Raw genomic sequence first — 15,791 nt, forward strand, 5'->3', positions numbered from 1 at the left:
TCTTATCTTAACTTAAAATCTAATAGAATTCTGGCTACCTCTGAATAAGGTGCCGCCAGGATACTTTGCCAAATCCCCACATCATGAAGATTTATTTTAAATAAAAATAAAAAATAAATTTATGACCCGGAAAAAAACTGACTATTTCACAATAATTGTGTCAATGAATTCATTTCCTTTGTCGAGACGTAGTTATTAGGAAAACAATAGGTACGAATGAAAGTAATATTGCGTCATTGCGACATTTTATACTTAGTTTTTTTTTTTTTGCTAGCAAAATATAATAAAAATATCTAAGAACCTAGGATAATTAATATTATTCATCGATTTTTTTGTAGTGGCTGTGTAATTTAGTTTAGGTGTATGTTTGGATGTGTGAATATTTAAACTCATTACTTATTTTACTTACAATATTATAAATGCAACAGTGTGTTTGTATTGACATTACGTCGCAACTAAGCAACAAATCTACATAATTTCTGACAAAGAGCTACTTGAAAAGACGGAGAGTGAGGTTTACAAACGGATCCCACGGGATTTTGAAAAAACCCATAGTAAACGCGTTCCTCGTACGCGTTTATTTCCGGTCTAGTTTTAAAATAAAAAGGTCAAAGAGAAAATGTTTACTGAATCGTATATTAAGCGGATAACCATTTACATAGAAATATGGTCATGAATAACATATATTTTTCATCCTTTTGAAGAATAAACTTGGCTTATTTATAGTTTAAGTTAACAAACATTAAATATTTTATTATATAGGAATAAAAGAGGCCAATGGTCTAACTGATTGTAATTGGGAATCGCCTATGAACCCAACGCAACCCTTTTTTTTTGTCGTGGTGGAAAAGCTGTATGGCTACCTCTGTCCTTTCGGGCGGGACAGAGGTTACGTGGGATTTGTTTACCCAAACTAAAAACCACCGCGGAATGTCCCTCTCATTGGGTTTAGTAGACGTCCGGGGAACAAGTTCCCAGACGTCCCGACCGCCCCAACCGAGTGCCAGGGCTACCACGCTAAGGAGGTGGGGATCAGGAACCCCCTCACAGTAGGGAGACTCATATAGTAACGGGTAGCCAGCCCAATAGCTACCCGCCGCCTCACAGGGCAAACTAACGTGCGGAATATTTTATGATCAAACGAACTTACCTGTAAGTGAAGTTCGATCCAAATTATGCGAGCAAGCTTCATTCGACGCGATTTGGGGTTTTACTTATTGTAGCAACACTCTCTAGCTATCAGCCTTCACGTTATACATAGTAGGGAAAAATCTATTTTTGGTATGATATCACTATATTTTTTCCCACCATTACTTAGACATCCCTACCAATAATCATTAACATTTTCGTGCTCAGGGTCTTCGCACGTTGTATTTTTTTTTGTAAGTATTTTATTATTAAAATAAAAGTGAAACTATTATTATTAAAATACACGATGGGCAAGAGGAAAACAAAGGCGAAGGAAGTGAAGATTCTTAAAAAAAGGAAACTGGAAGAAAAATTGTCGAACACACCGGCGAGGAAACGTATAATGCGTCTACCACATCTACAGTAGGGAGACTCATATAGTAACTTGGTAGCTAGCCCAATAGCTACCCGCTGCCTCACAGGGCAAACTAACGTGCGGAATATTCCCGCCATCTTCTTCTCCCCCGTCTACGCCGGAGCGGATGCGTGTCTAGAGCTTCTTCGCGTTACCGCTCGGCGGCCTCTTATGAGATAACCTCTTCGCAGAATAAACAGAGCAACCCTGGACACACAAGGGACACGGACCACGGTCCTACAGTGTGCCGCCCTGTGTTTATCAACCCAAGGCGTAAGTGTTGAGTCTCTCGGGCCTGTAATTACACCGACATCCACGCCCTTCAGACCAGACCGAACCGGCAGAAATAAACATGGCGGCAGTACTTTTCCCGACAAGCTCTGCGACCAACGCTCTACTACGACCAGTGATAAGACAAGTATTGTCGCTTGACCGCTGAGTCCGTGAGCTCAGAGACGAAGTACGTTCTTCTGAGAGCGGATATAAGAAGCCAATACAGCCTGGCCACAATGCGGACCAAACCAGTCAACGCGCTACGCGGTTCCGAGTCAACCACCACTTGGGAAAACTTGTAAGTCCTGGGGACGAAACTCCGGGTCAGATTGGTTGGTTTTTGATGACTGTTAGCGCTTGACTGCTATCATGTTTCGCAATACCATGCGGTTTCTACCGGAATCGTACTAGAATGCCAAATATCTTGCCTTTGTTTGTAGCAATCTCGATCTCATCCGCGGCCGATTAACGTCCCGTCCCGTCCGTTAAATGACTGCCTCACATTACGTAACCAATTGAAGTAAAGAATGGTAAGGAATTGATGCACTTGTATTATTGTATCTATTGCCCAATCACGACGAGACCGACTCAAATTCTCCAATCGCCATGTCACACCCAATTAATATTGACCAATCAATTATCTGAGAAACGGGTCGCTTTCATTCAATAGAATTTGTAATCTTAAATCGATTAGAGCTTAGGTAAAGACCACCCTTTAATTAATTTGCTTTTAAATTAAGGATTTGAAGTCAAATTTTTTAGAGCACTAAAGTACCGTTTAAGTAGCAGATCTTACAGAATTACTGAGGACAGTGAAAGCAGTAAACAGTAGAAGGGGGATCAGTTTAATCGTTCTTATTTTACTTATATCAGTATCTAATGCCTGTTTCTATGTCGTTAATATTGTTTATTTTTTTTTGTTTTTAATGAATTTAGTACGTTTTATTTAAAAATTATTTTGTGTACACCCTTTTTTCATTCTGTATATTCTGTAGGCTGGTAAGCTATAAGGCCGCCTATTGTACCATTCTTTTTTCAGATATTCTCAGAAGTTGGTACTGTCTTTTATTTCGATTGCGAAGAAAAAAAAAAAAAAAAAAAAGATTATAAAGGGGTTTTTTTAATAACCTTAAATCCATACGAAAAATGAAAAATATGATGAAACAAACACAAAATACTACACCTTTTCGAAACAACCATAGACAAGTTATGTTATTTGAGTAAATGTATGCCTTTTTTTTTTGGCTGTCTTAAAGCTTTATGGCTACCTCTGTCCTTGTGGGCAGGACAGAGGTTATGTGGCATCCTCCAGACTCGCTTTCCAGCGGTCTATGTACTTAGGTATTGCCTAGAAACGGGCATTAGGGAATGAAAAGTGAAAAGTGTATTTTCATTTTCATTACATTAAATTAATAAACAGACACACAATCGCATTTATAATATTAGAAAGTATTGTGCGAGGACAAAGCAGTAGATATACATATAAACAAACAAAGTGCAATGGCTCTTAAGAAATACGGTACAATAGTCGTAGCCCGTGCATTCGAGAGCGCCCCAAATTGGCCACTTGTCGTGTCACTCCCAATTGGCATTCAACAATCAGCTGCGGCGAGCGATAAAGCATCTATCTGTACCCTTAGTACAAGATTTTCTCCCTCGCAATCGACGATGCGTTTTCGTACATAAAATTCTGTATCGTCAAAGTAAAATGGACCTAATGCCACTCGTCTTACAGTTGCAAATCCTGTACTTTGATTTTTGTTTAAAAAACGTTCTGTCAAAAGCCCGTATCTTTAATACGGTGGGATCCTTTACTCCGACTTTCGATACGACAACGACTCCTCGATTGCGATCGAGGAAATCTTGTACTAAGGCTACTGTATTGTGTTGGATCCACAGAATGGACATTGGGCTTGGCATGACAGAAACTGGTAAGAGTGGAATTTTAAGTTGATGCCCTACTTTAATCAATTAAGCCAATTTTATATACAATGCCTAAAGTAGCCAGTATAGTAGCCCGGGATAGTAGCCTTAAGGTGAAGGCTTATGTGCCTATGAACCTTTAATCCTGGTTAGATATTATTTGGTTGAAGTCCTAAATAATTCTAATTTCATCATCCATACCAATGAGGTAAATATTCCTGAAAAATAATGTGGGAAAACCACTAATGAAATTCACTCGGTTTACCACAGAAAAATAAGGTTTACCAACTCACGCATACTCGAAAACAAATAATAAATATTTATCAAGTTGTCGAATGCAAGTGATTCATAGAACCACACGTGATGCAAACGAAACCCGGCGTGCAGGTATGTAATGCAGAAAGCAATGCGATATAAGAAAATGAAATAAAAATATAGGTCTCAGCCCATCTTCTTAATCGCTTCAGTCTTGTCGGACTGGTCGTGGTCACCCATTCCTCCCCAACGGTTACCATTCTTGTGCATTCACAAGAATGGTAACCGTTGGGCATTTCGTTGCATTCATTCATTTAGAGAAGATTCGATTGCAGCCCTTATTTGGTCCGTCAATCTCATCGGTATGTTTTCCTTCACCGTTTCAAATAAGTGATATTTATATTGCTTAAATAAAAAACGCACATAACTCTGTCAGTGTCAATGGTGCGTGCCGGGGCTCGAACTCGGTCTCCACAAAAGGAAAGCTGAAGTCTTATCCACTAAGCTACCACCATCCAACCACCACCCAACCACCATACCATCTTAACAATTATTCATTGGAAAGTCAACATCTCCTGAGGATGCTCCGGTTTCGGAACGAAACGTGCGTTGAGGGTACATTGCCGAGGATCTGTTTGGTGTGGAGTATACGGATTGAAGAAATTATAAATTAAACCATACAGATTCTTCTGCTGTTAGCGGAGTATAGCAAATTAAGCTTAATTTTCATAATATATTATGGATTTCCGCTATACGATACCGTTTGAACCAAGTATATAGATGAAAACATGAAAGTATATAGAACACATAAAATCACATGTAGGTACCTTCTTTGTGTTATTAAATAGCATAACACCAGTTAGTAAATAAATGTAAGTCATTCCACAGACAAACTACAAGCACTATAAGTTAAACAGTTACTTATTATAAACAATATTGTTCACAATTGTTTGTGTAAACATCTACTAAAGACTTCATTTGTTTAGCAAACATATCTGAGGGGTTTACTAAGCAGTACGATTTTAAAATGACAATTCATATGACATACCTTGACGTCCGTAATATAAGGACTATAATTCAACAACAAAAAAGTACTGCTGTAAGCTCTGGCACTGCAGGTTTCATTGCGTCTAAAATTAAAAAATGTGTGTGTACTTATGTACACGCGTTAGAAGTTATACTTCTTTGGCGTATGGAAAAAAAAACTAAAATGCAGTAGTGATTAACGATAAATATTAAAATTAATCAAAAAGATTTTATAGAAATAAAAAAGGTTTTACTAACGTAATAATATTTATTTATTAACACTGTTTGTACTGTTACGTAACGTGTTATAAATATAAAAATACTAGAATATACAACTTGAATATAGTTATAGATTTTCATGCCAACTAGAACTAACTTTACGATGTAGAATTCAGGTGTCGCTGTGCGCGCGCATCGTAAAAATTCATTCTCATTTGTCTCTATCGCGCCAAAAGAAGTATAACTTCAAAAAAAATATACTTTACTAACAGTAAACGCGTAATTTCGTCATCATCAGACTAGAAAGTATGAAGATCATAATGATGTTTTACTGTTCATTATTTCTAGTAATTATGAGGAAAATGCTATAAGAGATGAACACAATTTTCAATGTTAAAAAAATCGAAACCAAAAATCATTTGAACAAGTTGAACGTTTGAATTAGCTCTTTTACCTATATTTTAAGACAAGCGACCAAGGAGCATTGCGGAAGTGTTTTTTTTATCTTGGGTTTTATATTATTTTTTTTAGTGAAACTATATATATATATGCATATGTATATATTTAAGAATAATAATAGAATGGAGGAAAAAAATGTCTTAAAAAGTTCAGTTTGTATTAAACGTAAGCATATAGAAAAGACATATTTATTATAGTATAAAGGATTACGTAAATGATAAAAAACATTCGGTAGGAACTATCCAGGTTGTACTTTAATAATTTTAAATATCAATGTGAGATAGTCATAACGAAAAAAAAGTTAAGTTTCTTATGGTCTTCTTCTAAGACCAGGGCGCTTTTTTCTTCAAAGTCAAAGTCAAATATTTCTTTATTCAAATAGGCACATAGATTGCACTTTTGATGCGTACATTACATGCAAAATATGACATAGAAGTGAATTTTTTTTTTATTTTTAGTTGACGGCGATAACTAAATTCGTCAACTTAATACTAAAGCTACGAGGGTTCTAAACGCGCCCTGGTCTAAAAATAAGCCCACAACATTAAAGCTTTAATTTTGACTTTGAATAATGATGCCTACTCCGTTTTTTTTATTATTCGCCCCGTGGTTCGCCTATTTAAGTTAATTAAGGGACCTAGGATTAAGATACCAGCATATTAATCCTAGGTCCCTAAATTTCAAACCCTTCCAATACGTTACGTTACGGTTAAAAAAAAACGTTTCTTGTAAACAGCACATACTTATATTTCTCCTTTTTAGGCTTGTTGGCTGCAGCCGGTGTGAGAGCCTAGATTGCACGCCGCCATTCTGACCATGTTATAATTGAGTTGCAAAAGTTTGTTTTTAACATGAAATTAGGAGAACCGACCCCACCATTAGTGGGATAGAACCGAGAAAACGAATAAATAAAATAAATAAATATACTACGACATTGCACACATCGCCATCTAGCCCCAAAGTAAGCGTAGCTTGTGTACTTAGATGACTGATGATATATTTTTATGAATAATATACATAAATACTTATAATACACATACAAACACCGAGACACTGAAAAACATTTATGTTCATCATACAATCATTGTCCAGTTGTGGGAATGTGAGGGATGCATACAATAGCCGATAAGTTGTATGTATGGGGAACCGATCAATTTCTCATAATATGCAGTAATCTCTGTCAACGTTACATTCTTACGTCTTATTATTAAATGCTGTGACGTCAGCAGAGTACGTGCATTAACATTAATGAGGTCACAGAGCAAATCTCGTTCAGAATGCCATGCACAATTGGTGCTAGCATTAATGTAAATATCCACTGGTAACATGCAATTATAGGTCCGGCTTTTATCTCAACTACGTCTCCATTTATTTTACTTTGTACCACAGATTGAAACCAACATTAAAAAGGACAGAACGTGCACAAGGTTCAATTAATGTACCTCGCGGTTTCATCCGCTTTTTTTATACAACGTGTAACCGAATTAAGAAATAATGTTGAAGGATGCATAAGGATAATTCATAAGGATTCCCCCCATAAAAATATTAAGTCATAAGAAGCATATTTATTTTTCCATACAAACGAATTCAAAACATTCTGTTTACTTATGACAACCCTATTGAAGATAAAAGACCGCCACGCGCATAGCGACGCGTAAGTACCTAAAAAAGTGACAGGAGTCACTTGATTTTAATTTTGCATGATATGTTAGGGCTGTATCTGATTTATTTTAGTAAAAACTATGGCAGCGGTTTACTTAAAAACTATTAGGTTTTCGGTTTCACAGATAAGTCTCAGAGAAAGTACACAGTGTACCTCTAAAGCCTGTGAAGTATTATTTCTCTTTTCATTTTCTCGTTGTATAAATAAAAATTTATGTAATACTGTAATTATGTTCACTAAGAGGACGGATATATATTTAATGGATAATATACAAAAATACTTATTTGATACGGCAGACAATGCGTCAAAATTGGACAACTCCATACGATAGATAAACTTTACTTAAGCCATGGCAAGTTCTGCAATGTCAACTAACGTCACAATTCACATACGCGTTAACTTAAATCTGTCATTTGATACGGCAGACAATGCGTCAAAATTGGACAACTCCATACGATAGATAAACTTTTCTTAAGCCAGGGCAAGTTCTGCAATGTCAACTAACGTCACAATTCACATCCGCGTTAACTTAAATCTATCATTTGATCGGCAGTAAGGATTACAGCATATTGCGTTAACTAAGTGAAGTTCGGGCGATCAGTTAGTTATTCTTGAAACACAATATGCTTGCACTTGATAGTAGCTCGCCTTGACCGAGAGGAGACCCGTTTAATCCTGACGTTTATGTTCATTATCTCGCTTTACCGGTATAGGGCACGCAGACTAAAACGCCATCTGTCAATATGACCTTACGACCATACAGTAACTTCGTAGACACACCCTGGAGTCTAGCGGCGGCCCTAAGCGTTCAAAAATAGGCATTCGGTTTATACTGGTCATTTTATAAACATTTAGACTTACTGCTCTGTGCTGCGCTCCTAGTACAAATTACCTGCCATAGATAACAATGCGGCAACAAATACTACGCAGGACTTAGCGTACTTTACTCAGTATTTTATGCATCTACAAGTTATTTATTATTTATTTAGTACCAAAGCAAATATAAACTAAACAAGAAAAGGACAGGGCGTAACGTAAAAGGGCCTTGAGATTTGCGGAGGACTCGAGGTTCCAAAAGACATAAGGTTGACAAAAGTTCAGTAGTAAAGGACGCAGTAGGTATAAGATAAAAACCCACACAGTCAAGAAGATGGCTTTCGAGTATTAAAAAACTATCTGATCATAAGTTAATCATATATATATTAGTTACCCTTTTATTTTCAGCTTGAATTCTTCCACATTTAACAGAAAGTTCTCCTTTTTTTTGTAAAATTACTTACTATTTTTGAATTAGTAAAGACAGGAAACGATCGCGTTTATATTATTTATAGTTCATACATATCTCACATCTATTCGTTCAGTAAACGCAAAAAACTAATTACGGATATTAAATAAATCAAAGCCGACAGTATAGCTTTTAAAACATCATCCAAACCACGAAACATACCATTAGAGCATTCCACTTTAAACGCATTCTCGTCCATTAACCCCCGATCCCTCACGTCTATGGTGGTTATAACAGAAATTAGTACAAACAAGGTTCTGTCAATGATGGTCATTAGCCACGTTGGCCTGACGCTGGCCCAATGTTGGTAGATGGCCGTTCTGTGTCGGTTTTTTTCAAAGGAAATGTGGACCAATATTCGCGATGCTACGTTGGTACATCCTCACCACACGGCACTCATCGAGAGTACCTACTTATGTTAAACTGCGCGACGATGGCATCTACGATTATGTGGATAAAACTATTTAATTTATTTTTCATCTATCTACCTTTATACATCAAAAATGAAGTGTTGTTTGTCAGCCTCGTTATAAACCTCGCATTATCTTTTGATTTCATGGTATCCATATAGAGGTGGTTTGAAGAAAAAGAAAATAAGGGTAAACCACAAAGGTACGGCTGAAAATCGGAAAAATCGAAATTGGTAATTCTGTATGGGCATACGCGGTGCATATCTTACCGGGTCATCTAGTAACAATCTACATATAGGCAATGATAAGTATCCACTCAGTATTGTAAAAGCACGTTCATGGATGAGGGATGCTTATACTCAATTTATTTCTTACGTGTCTTATTGTTTAAACAATATTATTGCTTTTTAAAATGTTAAATGTAAAATTTATTATTATATTAGAACATAAATAAAGCGAACATAAAAAAAAATCTTTTTACTTTATTTATTTTATAACATAGTTTGCTCTAAATAGTAATGCAAATATTCATAACATAATAAGATAGAGAGAACAGCAAGCAAAAAAATATATAATCGCCGAAATCGTTGTTACAAACAATGGCACTAATCATTGGCATTCGGGATAAATCTAGTTGATATAAATCAAGCGAGAACGCCCTTGCCCGTGTGCCATTAAAGGTGATTAAAGCGAGAGCAGGATGGACCAAATTATACGGTCTGACCGCGGTGCGGACCACAAACATGCGGTCCATGACCTAATGGGTATACGCACGTGCAGCAAAGCGAATTGATATTTCATCACGCATTTGAGGGGGTAAAAGTCGTTGTTTTCCCGATTGGGGACAACCAAAACGAACCTAGTGACTCAAATATAATATTCAACTATTCTTAGGGACCAATAAAAATTATATATGCTATAATTTTAGTGCCGTTTGGTGACTTCGGATCAGAATACAGTACCCTTGGTATAAGATTTGTTCGCTCGCAATGGAGGAATCGTTTTCGAGTATCGAAATTCTTGAACATGAGAGTAAAATAGATGCTATGCTAGTTGTACTAAAGCTTAAATTTGCTCTCAATACTTAAGCTAGGGCTTTTGGCAGAGTGTATCTAAAGTGAAAATGTGAAGTACAGTACAGTATTTGCGACTCCAAAACGAGTGACATTATCAAAACATGTACTTACCCTACAGTTGTACCTTTCATTTTTCAAAAAAGACCTTTCACTCAAAACATCAGATATCTAGCTGCAATGGCCAGCAGGTATCACGTAAGCTGGAAGCTTACTTAGAAGGCCCTGTCTTCAGTCAAAGCCTTGGAGATATCCAGACAGCAAGTGCCTCGCTGTGTTTCTCAATGGCTTCGCCCCATGTATAAGTGGCATACACTAGAAGACCACAGGCAAACCGGTTCTTACGGAAACCATACTGTCGGTCTGAAATGAGATCGGTTTTTTTTTCTAGGTGTGCTAGGAGCTTCTTGTTAGGTACTCGTACCACAGTTTTACAAAGTAGGGATGTTATGGTAATAGGTCTGATATAGGCCATGTCCGCACAACTTCCTTTCTTGCATACTGGCCGCACATTTGCAATCCTCCAAGATTTTGGGACTTGAGCAGTATTTAGAGAGAGTCAAAAGGGCTGTGTTAGGACAGAAGACAACTCAGGAGCATAGTTCAACAGGACTACTGCTCAGGACACTTATCCCATAAGTTTGCTGTTCCTGACAGAAACAACTATTAACTGGTAACTTTAGATAGTGGCAATCCAATGAATGGAAAATTGACAACATGGCAATGAAAATTTTTAGCCCTGCATAAACACATCTTCAAAAAGATAACACTGGTTATTGTACTTTCAAATTGATTTGAATCCTTTGAACACCAATAGCTTATTAGCTTATCCCTAAAGCAATGCAAATATCAACATCAACAGCTTGATTGTAACATTAAAGTTTGAGGTAGAATTATCATTTAAACATTTTGTATGACTAGTTTGTTATAAGATGGTAAATTATCTATTACACTACTAATCCCAAGCCTCATGGGCACAAACAGAGTAGTAATATAATAAACATGGACAAAGAAAGCAGGCAACAGCTAGTAAATCGATAATATTAGACTTATAATAATTGTCTCACTACTGAGAACAGGCAAAATGTTTATTCCAACTACAAGTTACTTGGGTTGGGCACCTTACAATATGCCTCTTCTATCCAACTCCTGAGTAACTATTATTGTCAAGTATAAAAATAAAAATAAAATAAAAATAAAAATAGCCTTTATTCTCTGACTAAATACATTTTTGCTTATACACTACTAGTTACTAAATCTATTATTTAATTAAGTTCTATTTATTCCAAAAAAAATTGTAACACCAGCGCGCTTAGTCGGGCTGTACTTGGACATAGGCCTGCTCTAGAATACTCCAGTGTGCTCTGTCTCTGGCTATTCTGCGCCATCTTTTTGTCAAGTATATCGGTTAATATCCAATAGGGGCATAGTGGGTTTATTAGCTAAGATAATAGTAAAAGTTGTGCGCTATTATTATAAATTATAAATGACATTATAAATACATAGCTTTAGTTTTAAGTTTACGAATATGGGTATTGCCTCACTACTGTGTACACATTTCTCATGTAATGTACGCATCAAAAGTGCCTTCTATGGGCCTACTTGAATAAAGAGATTTTTGACTTTGACTTTACCAAAATGTCACATGAATAAAACATAATAAATCTGCTTAGTTATTTTAAACAATTAAAATATCATCACAATGTTACAACATGTTTATAAACCTGTAACTAAATGAACAATATGCCTTCTGGGTTTTTTTTAAACTGAGTATATTCAAACATGATTCAAATAAAAGTAGAACTCTCCAAGTATTTCAGGTCTCCTTGAGGTCAGTAACTCAGTAATATTTGATTTTGGCCACCTAAGAAGTTTAATATTTTCCATTCGCACAACATGGCCTATTAAGGCCCTACATCCTCCATTCGCACAACATGGTCTTTTTAAGGCCCTAGAAGCCTGTGCCCACAGTGATGGGATATTAATTACGAATGTTTTGGGAATTAGGCTGTTTAATTAATGATATATGTATTTTAATTAAGGTAAGGAATGTATGCATGTAAGAAATATTTTTTTCAAAAACTATGAAGTTGTTTCCTTCTTAGTTTTTTGTGTTATCGCTTTATTTAAGTATTAAACATGACACTTTAGAAACGGCTAAAGTAATTTTATTCCTTGATGTTTATAACTTTATAGTAATGCGAAAACGTATTTATTAATTTTCTAACAAAGTAATGGTTTAATTTAACCAAGTTATGTAAAATAATTAACATTTTCACTTACCAGCTAAACGAGTGTCGTTAAATTTATCTATTTTCTGATCCAGGAACTTAATTCTTCATTTGTTTTGCCACTCAGTTCTAACCGAAGTCAAACAACGAAATATAAATTCATACTTTATTGCCTCAGTTCTAAGCACATAATTATTTATTGTCTGTAGTTATTTTACTGCAAATATCATTCAACATAATGTTATTCATTATAACACACAGAAACGTAAGTTTTCGAAAGGAAAATTAAATACACCAGACACACGGCCGAACCGCACACTCAAAAATTTATTTTGTTTTCCTGCTGTGACAGATTACATTTGCAATGCCAGCCTTTGTAAGCTTATACATTCATCTAACACGTGGGACAGTGATGGCGCTAATTTCCGCATTACAATGCGGAATGTTAGACAGAGGTGGCATTACTTACCAAAGCTTTTACTACTAACAATGGCGCGCTGCCACCATCTTGTTTTAATGTTGCCACTCTCAATATTTTATACCAATACGTTCCTACTCACGTTTTTCTATATTATCATCTGAAAAATGTTTTTAAAAATATAATAATAAATAATATATACATGATTCACCAATCATTATTTTATTATTTGACAAAGAAAAAATTGCATAGTATAGTAATTATCATACCGCTAAACTCGTAATGAAGTTTCCAAATAAACAAAAGCTTTAATTTACTATTTAAAAAAATGCTCGGGTAATGATGATTGCTTTATCATATTGGATGGCTTAGGGATAAATATACCACAACTATAAAGGTACCTATAATTAAATTAAGTAATGAGCAACATTTAAATTATATATATCTTTTATGCGAATTTGTCCAAGGCACGTGGAAGATATTAAGTTCATATCTTCGTAAAATCAAACCTGATTGAAAGGGTTTACCATCTAGCTACTCCCATTTTTGTTTATCTGACATTAAATCTGGCACTCAGTGCCTTCATTGTTCCTTGGTCAGCGCAAACAGTTTGATAAATAGTACTTATTAAGTATATTTTTAAGTATATTATATTTCTTTGATGCGTGTATAAGCATACACCTTAATATATACACCATAACCATACCTATTGGAAAACACAATTTTATTAGGTACTATATTACATTTGATTAATACATTTGATAATTTCTTAATGACAAGGTAGACTGGAAACAGCCAGCTTCGCTCTCATCTCATCATATAGAAAAATGATTATAAATGTTTGTTGGAAAAGAGCAACTACTGGGTTTCTTACAAGTTCTTCTCTGTAGAATCTGCTTTCCGGTGCAGTGGTAGAGTCACTACAAACAGACTTAGCCTTCATTCATTTGACCTTTCAAAAATGCTTATAAAGTAGACCTACTAAAAATAAATGAAATTTGAATGCTCCTTTATTAGGGTGTTCGGGTGTTATTTCTATGAACGCCATATAATAATTACTATACTAAGAATGTGTGTTCCACTACAAGTTAGCCCTTGATTGCCCATAATAATAAGACCATAATATTGAGTTCGCCGTTTGAACTGCTTCGCCGGATCGCTCCATTTTGCAGTTTTATTAATAGCAAATAAACACCGATGTCACTTATTATATACATGAAATAAAGTTTTTTATACATTAATCATATAAATATAATTAGAAAAATTAAATATTTTAGCGATTACTTATTCCACCACCCACCAAATCAGACCAGAAAACTAAATATTGACCATTTAAAACCCCCTTTTCAATCGGACTGCTCTTTATACGTCTGGCATACGTGACCATCTGATATAGACCTTACCACAGCGCTCAACGCCGAGCCTTCGCGCGCGCGCGTGGCCACGGATGTCGTCAAAACCGATTGAGGAAGTCTATTTCACTGACAAGGTTTCATAGTCCGGCCCCGCTTTCATCTCTCGCAAGATGAAATGCTGAGTTTCTTGCCAGCTTTTCTTTAGAATCTGCCTTCTGAACCAGTGATAGAGTCACTACCAAGCCAAGTGATTAACACAAGCTGTGTGGTGACGGCAGATTATAATACAATTCTCCCCCCCCCCCCCCCCCCCCCATCTTCCCGCCCGAAATCACAGACAACGGGAGCATCCTCCGTGCTACTACTACCATCTACAGTCCAGCAGTGGACTGACACTGGCTGTTGTTGTATGTAAGTGATTAACAGTACTAATGTTGAATGTCCCACTGATGATGTAGCTATAGAAGTGCAAACAAATTTGAACTTTAAATTGAATACAATAAGCTCCATTTCAGTATAACGTTAGTGGTTCGTTACTCGATAGCGATTGTGAGCGTGCAAATCATAATATACTAAGGGTTCTGTAACCAGTCGCGCTACCTGTGCGGCCGAAATTCCAGGTACGTAATAGCGTAAGCTTAGGGACGCTGTAATTAATGGATACTAAGTATTTATGTAGAAGAACTGAACTGATAAATTCAGTAATCTGTATAATAAATAATCTGTTTTTGTATGTTACTGAAAATAAAATACATTAAGTTAATTTTGAATAAGAGCTAAAATTCCCTACAAGCACGCAACTCGTTGAGCTCATGCGGCGGTAATAATGACTGGTGTGGCGTGATTAAATTTCAGAACATCGCATTGCAATCTAGAACGATAGGTGAACCTAAGATGCTAAGTGGCAGCGCGGCTATTTTACACTTGTTCTGCAGTTTTAACATGTTGACTGCCCCTGCCTCACATGTGATACAATCTAAGAGCAAAACCACACGTCTTTGCATCACATCTGATGCTATTGGGCCCACGAGCACGATACTGTTTACCCTCGCAGACGTCTCAGATAGGCAAAAATAATAACATAAGGACGTCTAAGTGAAATGTTATTTAATATATTATATTTATAGTACCTTTTACGCTTTGTATAGTGACAAATAAGTTAACCAAATTATTTAGTAGACACAGAGTGCATACACTTGCCACCAAAATAGCAGTTCTTGGCCGGTCCGGGATGTCGAGAGAGGTCGCCTGAAAATCAGCGCTGTAGCAGTGATCATAAAACCACTGCTACAGCATAACGCGATACTCTGTTTGGGAGGAACAACACCACAGATATGTCACTGCCGACAGGGAACTATATTTGTTTGTTTTTAGCATATTTATTTTGTAACCTAATTTTAAGATCCTTTCTTTTAGTTTTAAAAAGTTTAATTTGTTAATGATAACTTTTTTTTTTTTTTGTGTAACTCGTACCTTATATGTTAATTGCTATGTGTTGTTTTTATCCCAAATAAAAGATTTTATTATGATTATTATTATTATTATTCAAAACTATTAAATATATTTGGGATGAGCTGTCAACGTATTGTGCTAAATAAAATAATATAATCAAAATAATCGGTAATGTATATGTATATATAGCTTTTATATTTTATCAA

General features: G+C 35.9%; 1 protein-coding gene across 2 annotated transcripts in view; it reads right to left on the reverse strand.

Moving 5' to 3' along the window:
* The window catches only part of LOC120623298 (innexin inx1), a 71,228-nt gene extending 58,549 nt beyond the window's left edge, over positions 1 to 12,679 (reverse strand). For both annotated transcript variants that reach the window (XM_039889247.1, XM_039889248.1), the window contains exon 1: positions 12,413 to 12,679. The gene's annotated coding sequence lies outside the window, so the exon portion shown is untranslated. The remainder of the gene's footprint in view (positions 1 to 12,412) is intronic.
* Between the last annotated feature and the right edge of the window lie 3,112 nt (positions 12,680 to 15,791).

Source organism: Pararge aegeria, chromosome 4, assembly GCF_905163445.1.
Source record: "Pararge aegeria chromosome 4, ilParAegt1.1, whole genome shotgun sequence".
Classification (NCBI taxonomy): Eukaryota; Metazoa; Arthropoda; class Insecta; order Lepidoptera; family Nymphalidae; genus Pararge; species Pararge aegeria.